The 10,358-nt window shown below is 38.0% G+C and overlaps 1 protein-coding gene across 1 annotated transcript in view; it reads right to left on the bottom strand.

Moving 5' to 3' along the window:
* Positions 1–512: 512 nt before the first annotated feature.
* The window catches only part of BMAL2 (basic helix-loop-helix ARNT like 2), a 126,225-nt gene continuing 116,379 nt past the window's right edge, over positions 513–10,358 (bottom strand). The window contains exon 17 of the mRNA XM_049694198.1: positions 513–3,084. The gene's annotated coding sequence lies outside the window, so the exon portion shown is untranslated. The remainder of the gene's footprint in view (positions 3,085–10,358) is intronic.

Below are 10,358 nucleotides of genomic sequence, written 5' to 3'. Positions count from 1 at the left end.
CAGGTACACAGGTTTTAATGGTAAAGTTGGTGAGATAATAAGCTTGGCAAAAGTATAAACTGTGTTAACTTTGGAAAAACAGTGTGGAACTATATACTGAAAGCTGTACACAACAAAGGTGCATCTGGGAATAATCAGAGATCTGTGCAAAGATATCTCTATAAAGATGTTCATAGCTCTACTAGTTGTAATATTGATAAATATTCTGATATTCAGAAAATTTGCACCAATATAACCATATGGGTAGTTAAAATATTGAAAATCTTTTGTGTGATTGATAAAGAGATGCTGCTTGCATCCCTTCGCTCAAGTCCCTGTATACTGCCTGCCTCCTAGATCCTCCCCCAGATCCCTGCCATTCAAACACTAAACTAAGGTTCATGCCTGGCAGTCTGAAGCCTCCAGAACCCAGCTCTGGTCTGACTGCCTGGTCATTCTGATTGGTTGGCCCATGCCTGGGGCTGTTAAATGCTTTCTATGTATTTTGCATATAAAACCTGGAAATAATGTGGAAGTTCAACAATAGGAATTGGTTAACTGGAAGACCATGCAGCTATTAAAAATGGGGGTTTGGGGGATACTGAAAATGGGGAAACTATGCATGTGTGGGGGCAAAGGGTATATGGGAAATCTCTGCACCTTCCACTCGATTTTTCTCTGAACCTAAAAACTGCTCTAAAAATTAAAGTCTATTTTAAAAATTTATAATCTGAAGATACATGATATCATTGCAAAATATTTAGAATATACTACCAAGTGGGGGAAAAGGCAGAATACAAAACAGTATACCCAATATAATCCAACTGGAAACATGTTTATTCGCACTGATTCACAGAGAAAGGCTAAAAGAAAACAAAAATGTCAACAATGATTATATGCGGAAGACGGGGTTATACTTGATTTTTGTGATTTGCATTGCTGCTTATCTGCATTTTTCAACACTTTTTGCAATGAGCCTGACAACTTTCAGAATTAGAAAAAAAGTATCGTTTTAAAAGCAAACTGAAACTAGTTTCCTAACTGGGAAAAGGCAATCTTTCTTCTTGATTCACACATTTGCCATACTTGCGCGAATACAGCTCCCTGGGGAGTGAGCCAAAGAGTAAGCCGGGAAGGCCGACAGGAGTTCAGTGAAAACATCTGGGAGGAGTGAGGCTGGCGGAGGAGGGGCCGGGAGGCTGAGAAAGCAGCCCGTATCCAGGCTCCTTTCACTCTTCCTACCTCCTTTTGTTCAGACAGTTCGTTTTTTTCTTTTGTTTGTTTGTTTGTTTGTTTTGCGGTACGCGGGCCTCTCACTGTTGTGGCCTCTCCCGTTGCGGAGCACAGGCTCCGGACGCGCAGGCTCAGCGGCCATGGCTCACGGGCCCAGCGTCTCCGCGGCATGTGGGATCTTCCTGGACCGGGGCACGAACCCGTGTCCCCTGCATCGGCAGGCGGACTCTCAACCACTGCTCCACCAGGGAAGCCCCAGACAGTTCGTTCTAATGAGACAACAGGCATTTTTGAAATTCTGCGATGTGGGGAGCTGCCAGGGCAGCCTTGCTGTTCCTTCATGTCTGAGAATTTGTGACAGTTTTTCAGGGAATACATACAAGCGAATGTTCCATTCTCTAGCTGGGCTTTAATCCAAGGAATAGATTTACAGAACTGTGCACACAGCCACTGAAATAACACTCATATTCCCCAGCATGGGATGGGGCAGCAGCTTTTATCTCAGCAGGCTCTAGTTAGAATCATCTTTTCATAATGATAAACCTTTAAACAACAGATGGCAAACCCAAACCACCCTAAAGAATCTGGACCACGTTTCAAAGGCTGTCATGGTACATGCTTTCCCAGCCAGCCAGCCACTGGAGGAGGTACTCCAACGCCAGCGATCTCCTATGGTATGAGGGATGCTCAACTCCAAAATCCCATCTGCTTAGAAACTTGGGGCCAATCGACAGGTACATCTCTCCTTGGACATTGAGATGAAAGTTTGAAATACAGAGACCCCAGGAAGAGTGGTCTGGGAGCTCTCATGCTCTGAGATTTCTGGCATTAAACAGAACTCCAGGACCATAGACTTCACAGAATATATTTTACAACCATGGGCCTAGGTAGAAAGTTTCAGTTCCCAGAGTAGGTGGTCCCTTACATGATATGATATCAGAAATGTTCCTTCTTTATCCTCATTTCCTTTAGAATCCACCCTCCCACTCTGCAAACTTTTATTAAAGTTTCATTAAATATAATGAAGGAACAGATTTTACAACATCATAAATATCTCTGGAACAGGCATCATATCAACTATGACCTGTTAAATTCGATTGAATTTATTGCAATCAATTCCTGCGAGCTCACATATGTTCCCTGCAGAGAGTGGTAGATATTAGCCAACTTTAACAGTGGGGAGGGAAGGGATTCGATTAAGGACTTTGCGTCAGGAAAGCAGGCCCAGGAAGGTTCTAGAACAGAAGACCAAGAATGAATGAAGGTACTTGAGGGAGAGGTGGCTGAGGAACCAAGAATATATACGGTCAGTCCTCATTAGTCACAGATTCCATATTTGCAAACTGACCTACTCACGAAAATTTATTTATAAACTTCAAAATCAAAACTCTTGGCACTTTTGCAGTCATCTGTGGACTCGCGCAGGGCAGTGGAAATTTTGAGTCTCCTGACCACACATTCCCAGTTGAGGCTGGGCAAGGTGATGCACTGCCTTCCTGATTCAGCTCTGATACCGTAAACGAGCATCCTTTGGGGAACCATGGTTTTCACATTTTAGTGTTTTTTTGTTGATGTCACTGCTTAAAACAGACCCCAAGCAGAATGCTACAGTGCTGTCTGGTGTTCCTTTGTACAAGAAGGCTGTGGGGGCTTCCCTGGTGGCGCAGTGGTTGAGAGTCAGCCTGCCGATGCAGGGGACGTGGGTTCGTGCCCCGGTCCGGGAAGATCCCACATGCCGCGGAGCGGCTGGGCCCGTGAGCCACGGCTGCTGAGCCTGTGCGTCCGGAGCCTGTGCTCCGCAACGGGAGAGGCCACAGCAGTTAGAGGCCCGCGTACCACAAAAAAAAAAAAAAAAGAAGGCTGTGATGTGCCCTACAGAAAAAAAAAAGTGCATTAGGTAAGCTTCATCCAGGCATGAGTTACAGTGCTGTTGGCCGGTAGTTCAATATTAATGAGTCTTGATATATATTAAATATGGTGTCTTTAAACAGAAACACACATAAAAGGAGGTTATGTATTGATCGGTTGATGACAAACTTGTGACCAGAGGTTCGCAGAAGCCTAGCCCTGCATTTGCCCTCAGAGCAGCCGTTCACTGTTTGCTAATTCACAGTGTTCACGGCGACTTCACGGAACGTAACTACCATAAATAACGAGAACTGACTGGGATCTGAAATTTTGGAAGGAAAAGAAATAGCAGATGGTAAATAACTATCTGTAGCGATAAAATAAATGACATGTGTTTGTATCTTCCTATTATTTTCACGAGAAAAGAGGAATGAGAGCCTCAGCTTGGCAGTTTCTAAAGTTGATCAAAGTCTAGAATTCCTTGGACTCTATCAATGTCTCATAAAGAGGTCCCTGTGGAGTTACTGTTAAAGCACTTCGTGCTCTCGGAACATGTGGGTCTGAACAAGTTTTAGCTGTAACAAACTAAGCTTAGGTAGCCTGTGTTGCAAGTTATCAGTTTTGCAGTTGTGGCTCCTGTTTCATTTTTCAGTATCCTAAACTAAGGTAGTGGTATGAGTATTTGAAATTGAAATAGGGCTGCCAGATAAAATACAGGATGCTCAGTTAAATTTGAATTTCAGATAAACAGCAAATAATTTTTTACTATAAGTATGTCCCAAACAGTGCACGGGTTATACTAAAAAATTATTCATTGTTCATCTGAAATTAAAATTTAACTGATGTCCTATATTTTTGTTTGCTAAAGTGGAAACTCTAACCTATAATTAATATAGATAGATGAATATTTATCAAATGAATGATATGGTTGATCAGATGTGTCAAGTGAGAGGCGTGATGAGTGGATGATGCCTTACAGGTGTCTGGCTTGAAAACTGGGTAAATCTTTGTGGCTACAGAAAAACAAGGGGCAGTGGAGGAAAAGCTGATTGAGGAGGAAGGGCAAAGGGATGAATTACATTTTGGACACGTTGAGATTTAAGGTCTTTCTGGAACAAATAGGTAGACGTAACCAGTAGGCAGTTGGAGACACAGTTCTGGAGCTCAGGAGAAAGATTAGGATAGAATCATAGATTTGAGAATCATAAGCAATTGGGTGGTAGGGAATCTCTACTTGTGGATGAGATCACAGAATATAGGCCACATAGAAAGAAAAAGCCTAGGACTAAGCCTGAAGGAATTCCAACATTTGAAAGGCCAGAGAGATGAGAAGGAAACCAGGAGTGAGATATCACAGAAGCTGAGGAAAGCAGATTCAAGAAGGGGAGGAAGGTGTCTGCAGTAACGAATATTAAAAAGAAAGAAATGCTAGAGACAACAAGGAGGTCGCTGGTGAACTTGATGAGAAATTCAGTGAGGAGTGTGAGGGAAGAAGTACCTTGGAGGGGAGAAACTGAAAGCAGGCAGCATGGACTCTGGGCAAGCTGTGAAGAGGAATACACGGAACTGAGGATGATTGCTTTGCTACCAAGAGTCAATAGCGTAGGTTTAAATGCCGAAGGGGAAGAGGTAGAAAAGAGGGAGATGTTGAAAACAAAAGAGAAGACAGACTGAGGTGGCTAAGGTATTGGGAGACCAGATGCAGAGTCCAGGAGAAGGGCTCTTTGGACAAGAAGAGGAGCCCTCTTCTGTTCAGATGGGAAGGAGGATGGAGGGATGGCCCTGTGCGCGGTGAACAGGTGGGCTCGGTGGAAAGATGTGGAGCGTGACAGGAGCCCTGTACACAGACTCCCTGCTGAAGGAACTTTTCCCCTTGTGACCTGTTCATCCAGTTGTACTCATTGCCTTGGCTAATGTAAACTGTTGTTTTTATGAAAGTTAAGCTTTGGGGAAAAAAATCTTAAAACGGTGAGTTGCCCTTTTTTGTTTTTGTTAAAGTAGGTGTGGGTAATGCAACTTTAAATGTTTGGAGTTAAAAAAATAAAACCTAAACAAAAAATCTAGTAGGATTTTCCACTCACATTTCTTCAACTAAAGAAATTCAGATTGGACAACACAAATGATAAATCATTGGCATGGTTTCTGCAGAACTCCAGGTAATGGACCGCCCCCAAAATGCCTTGGTCCTAACTCAGAATTATTAACAAATGGAGGCACAATTTTTAGGTTAAAACAAAATGTATGTTATACATGTAGCATTTTTAAAGTGACTTTCTATTTTTTCTTAGTGTGTTTACAATAATTCTTTCTAGTTTTATTGATGTATGATTGGCAAAAATTGTATATATTTAAGGTGTACAATGTGATGTTTTGATTTATGTATACATTGTGAAATGATTACCATAAACAAGTTAATTAACATCCATCATCACATAGCTACCATTATTTTTGTGCGTTATGAGAACACTTGAAATCTACTCGCTTAGCAGATCTCAAGTATACAGTATGTTATTAACTATAGTCACCATGATGTACATTAGGTCTCTAGAATTTATTCATCTTCTAACTGAAGTTTGTACCCTTTGACCAACATCTCCCCTTTTCTCCCACTTCTCTGCCCCTGGTCATAACCATTCCACTCTCTGTTACTCTGAGTTCCACTTTGTAGATTCTCTGTATAAGTGAGATCATGCAGCATTTGCCTTTTTCTGTCTGACTTATTTTACTTAGCATAATATCCTCCAAGTTCATCCGTTGTCACAAATGGCAGGGTTTTCTTCTTTTTTATGGCCAAATATTACATATCTCACATTTTCTCCATTTGTTCATTTTGTTGGACACTTACATTTTTAATTTTTTTTTTTCTACACCGCACGACATGCAGAATCTTATTTCCCCAACCAGGGATCCAACCCATGCCCCTTGCAGTGGAAGCACAGAGTCTTACCCACTGGACCGCCTGGGAAGTCCCGATGGACACTTAGATTGTTTCCATATCTTGGCTACTGTGAATAACACTGCAGTAAATGTGAGGGTGCAGATATCACTTTGAGATACTAATTTCATTTCCTTTGGATATATATACTTGGAAGTAGGATTCCTAGATCACATGGTAGTTCTATTTTTAATTTTTAAAGGAACCTCCATACTGTTTTTCATAATGGCTATACCAATTCACGTTCCCACCAGCAGTGTACAACAGTTCCCTTTTCTCTAAATTCTCACCAACATTTGTTGTCTCTTGTCTTTTTGATGATAGCCATTCTGACAGATATGAACGGATATGTCATTGTGGTTTTGATTTGCATGTCCCTGATGATTAGTAGTGTTGAGCATCTTTTCATGTATTTGTTGCCCATCTGTATGTCTTCTTTGCAAAAATGTCTATTCATGTCCTTCGTCCATTTTTAAAATTGGGTTGCTTTCTTTGCTAATGAGTTTTATGAGTTCCTTGTATATTTTAGATATTAACCCCTTATTAGATATATGATTTGCAAACATTTTCCTTCATTCTGTAGGTTGTCTTTTCATTGTGTTGATGGTTTCCTTTGCTGTACAGAAGCTGTTTTTAGTTTGATGTAGTCCCATTTGTTTATTTTGCTTTAGTTGCCTTTACTTTTGGTGCCAAATCCAAAAAATCATTGCAAAGACTGATGTCAAGGAGCATACGCTCTGTTTTCTTCTAAGAGTTTTATGGTTTCAGGTCTTACATTCAAGTCTTTAATCCAGTTTCAGTTGACTATTGTGTGTGGTATAAGGTAGGGGTTCAGTTTCTTGCTTTTGCATGTGGCTGTTCAGTTTTCCCAACACGATTTACTGAAGAGACTCTCTTTTTCTCTTGTATATTCTTCTTTGGAATATTATATTACAAATACATGATATTTGTAATATAATTTGAAAAAGAAGCCTACAGCTTTTTTTTTTTTTCTCAAGATTACTTTGCTGCTCAGGTTCTTTTGTGGCTCCATACATCTTTTCTATGTCTGTGAAAAATGCCATTAGAATTTTGATACAGAATACATTAAAACTGAAGATTGTTTTGGGTAGTATGGCCATTTAAACAATATTACTTCTTCCGGTCCATGAGCACAGGATATCCTTCCATTTATTTGTGTCTTCTTCAATTTCTTTCATTGATGTCTTATAGTTTTCAGTGTACAGTTTTTTTGTAACATTGGTTAAATTTATTCCTAATTATTTTATTGGTTTTTTCTATTACAAATGAGACTACTTTCCTTTTTTTGATGGTTTGTTAGTGTATACAAATGCCACTGATTTTTTAAATGTTTATTTTGTATCATGAAAATTACTGAATTCATTTGTTTTACTAGTTTTTTAGTGGATTCTTTAGTACTTTCTATATATAAGATCATGTCATCTGCAAACAGGCAATTTTACTTCTGCCTTTCACATTTGAATGTTTTTATTTCCTTTTCTTGTCTACTTGCTCTGGCTAGGACTTCCAGTACTATGTTGAATAAAAGTGGCACAAATGGGCATCCTTATCTTCTTCCTGATCTTAGAGGATATGCTTTCTGCTCATCACTGAACATGATGTTAGCAGTGTGTTGGTCATATGTACCCTTTATTATGTTGAGGTACAATCCCTCTATACCACCTTTGTTGACAGCTTTTTATTATGAAAGGATATTGAATTTTGTCAAAGGTTTTTTCTGCATTTATTGAGATGATCATGTGATTTTTATCTCCCATTTTGTTCACATTAGTGTAGTGTAACACATTGATTTTGTGTGTGTGTGTGTGTGTGTGTGTGTTGAATCATCCTTGAATTTCTGGATTAAATTACACTTAATTGTGGTGTATGATCCTTCTAATGTGCTGTTGAATACAGTCTTATAATATTTCGTTGAGGAGTTTTGTATCTATGTTCATCAGAGATATTAGCCTGTAATTTTCTTTTCTTGTGTCCTCATCTAGCTTGGTATCAGGGTAATATTGGCCTCTTAAATGACTTTGGAAGCGTTCTCTCTTCAATTTTTTTTGAAGAGTTTGAGAAGGATTAGTATGTATTCTTTAAATGTTTGGTAGAATTCAACAGTTAAGCCATCTACTTCTGGACTTTGAATCAGTAATCAAAACCTCCCAATCTCCTTACTAGTAATTGGTCTGTTCAGATTTTCTATTTTTTCATGATTCAGTCTTGGTAGGTTATATGTTCTTAGGAATTAATCCATTTCTTCTAGGTTGTCCACTTTGTTGGCATACAACTGTTCATAGTAGCCTTATGATCCTTTGTATTTCTATGGTACCAGTTGTAATGTTTCCTTTTTTGTTTACAATTTTGTATCATCTTTCTTGTTAAGTCTAGCTAAAGGTTTGTCTATTGTTTATTTTTTTTAAAAAAGCTTAGTTTTTGGGGTTGACATGTACATACTGTTATGTTTAAAATAGATAACCAACAAGGACCTACTGAATAGCACAGGGAACCCTGCTCAATGCTCTGTAATAACCTAAATGGGAAAATAATTTGAAAAAGAATAGATACATGTATATGTATAACTGAATCACTTTGCTGTATAACTGAAACTAACATAACACTGTTAATCAACTATACTCCAATACAAAATAAAAAATTTTTGAAAATTTTTAAAAGCTTAGTTTCATTGATCTTTTCTATTAGCTTTTTAGTCTTTATTTCATTTATTTTTGCTCTGATCTTTATTTCCTCTCTTCTGCTAACTTTGGGCTTAGTTTGTTGTTCTTGAGGTGTTAAGTTAGGTCGTTTTGAGATTTTTTTTTAATGTGCACATTTATCACTATAAAGTTCCCTCTGAGAAATTCTTTTGCTGCACCCCATACATTTTAGTACATTGTTTCTATTTTCATTTGTCTCAGGGTATTATTTGATTTGCCTTTCAATTTCTTCTTTGATTCATTGGTTGTTCAGGAGCATGTTGTTTAATCTCTACGTCTGTGAATTTTCCAATTTTCTTCTTGCGATTGATTTCTAGTTTTATTCATTTATAGTGAGAAAAAATGCTTAATATAGTCAGAAAAGATGCTTAATATGATTTCAATATTTTTAAAGTTAAGACTTCTTTTGTGGACTAATATATGATCTATCCTGGAGAACATTTCATGTGCACTTGAGAGGAATGTGCATTCTGCTGCTGTTGGGTAGAATATTCTGTAAATATCTCTTAGGTTCATCTGATCTAGTGTGTAGTATATATTCAATATTTCCTTATTTTCTGTCTAGATGATCTGTCTGGATTCTTGAAAGTGGTGTATTAAAGTCCTCTACTATTGTTGTATTGCTGCCTATTTCTCCCTTCAGATCTGTTAATATTTACTTTATATATTTAGGCTCTCCTATATTGGGTATAGAAATATTTACTAATATATCCTCTTGATGAATTGACCCCTTTATCAGTATATGACCATCTTTGTCTCTTAGACTTTGGCTTAAAGTCTACTTAGTCTGGTATAAGTTTAGCCACCCCTACTTTCTTTTAGTTTCTATTTGCATGGAATATATTTTTCTATCCCTTCACTTTTAGTGTATGTGTATCCTTAAAGGCAAAGTGAGCCTCTTGTAGCAACATATAGTTGAGTCTTTTTTAATCCATTCAGCCACTCTGTCTTTTAGAATTTAGACCATTTACATTTAAACAAATTATTGATAGGTATGAACTTACTATTGCTGTTCTGTTCATTGATTTCTGATTGTTTTTAGTCCGTTGTTCCTTTCTTCCTCTCTTGCTCTCTTCCTTTGTGATTTGATGATTTTCTGTAGTGGTGTGCTTCGATTCCTTTCTCTTCATCTCTTGTGCATCTATTATACACTTATGCTCTGTGGTTACTGTGAGACTTACATAAAACATTTATAAGTTTGTTTTAAGCTGAAAGCAATTTATCTTTGAACACATACAAAAGCTCTACATTTTTACACTGCCCCCACATATTTTGTTTTTGATATCATAATTTATATCATTTTACCTTGTGTATCCATTAACAAACTGTAGTTATTTTTAATACTTTTATCTTTTAGTCTTAGAGTATGAGTGACCCACATTACAACACTAGTGTATTTTGAATTTAACTATATGTTTACTTTTACCAGTGAGTTTTACACTTTCATACGTTTTCCTGTTACTAATTAGTGTCTTTTTGTTTCATCATGAACTCCCATAAACAACTATCTTGTAAGGCCAGTGATGATGAACTTCCTCAGCTTTTCTTTGTCTGGAACACTCCATATTTCCTTCAATTCTGAAAGACAACTTTGCTTGGAAGAGTATTCTTGGTTGGCACTTTCTTCTATCAGCACTTTGAGT

This window comes from Orcinus orca, chromosome 11 (assembly GCF_937001465.1).
Source record: "Orcinus orca chromosome 11, mOrcOrc1.1, whole genome shotgun sequence".
Classification (NCBI taxonomy): domain Eukaryota; kingdom Metazoa; phylum Chordata; class Mammalia; order Artiodactyla; family Delphinidae; genus Orcinus; species Orcinus orca.
This window is presented reverse-complemented; position numbering and strand designations above follow the sequence as displayed.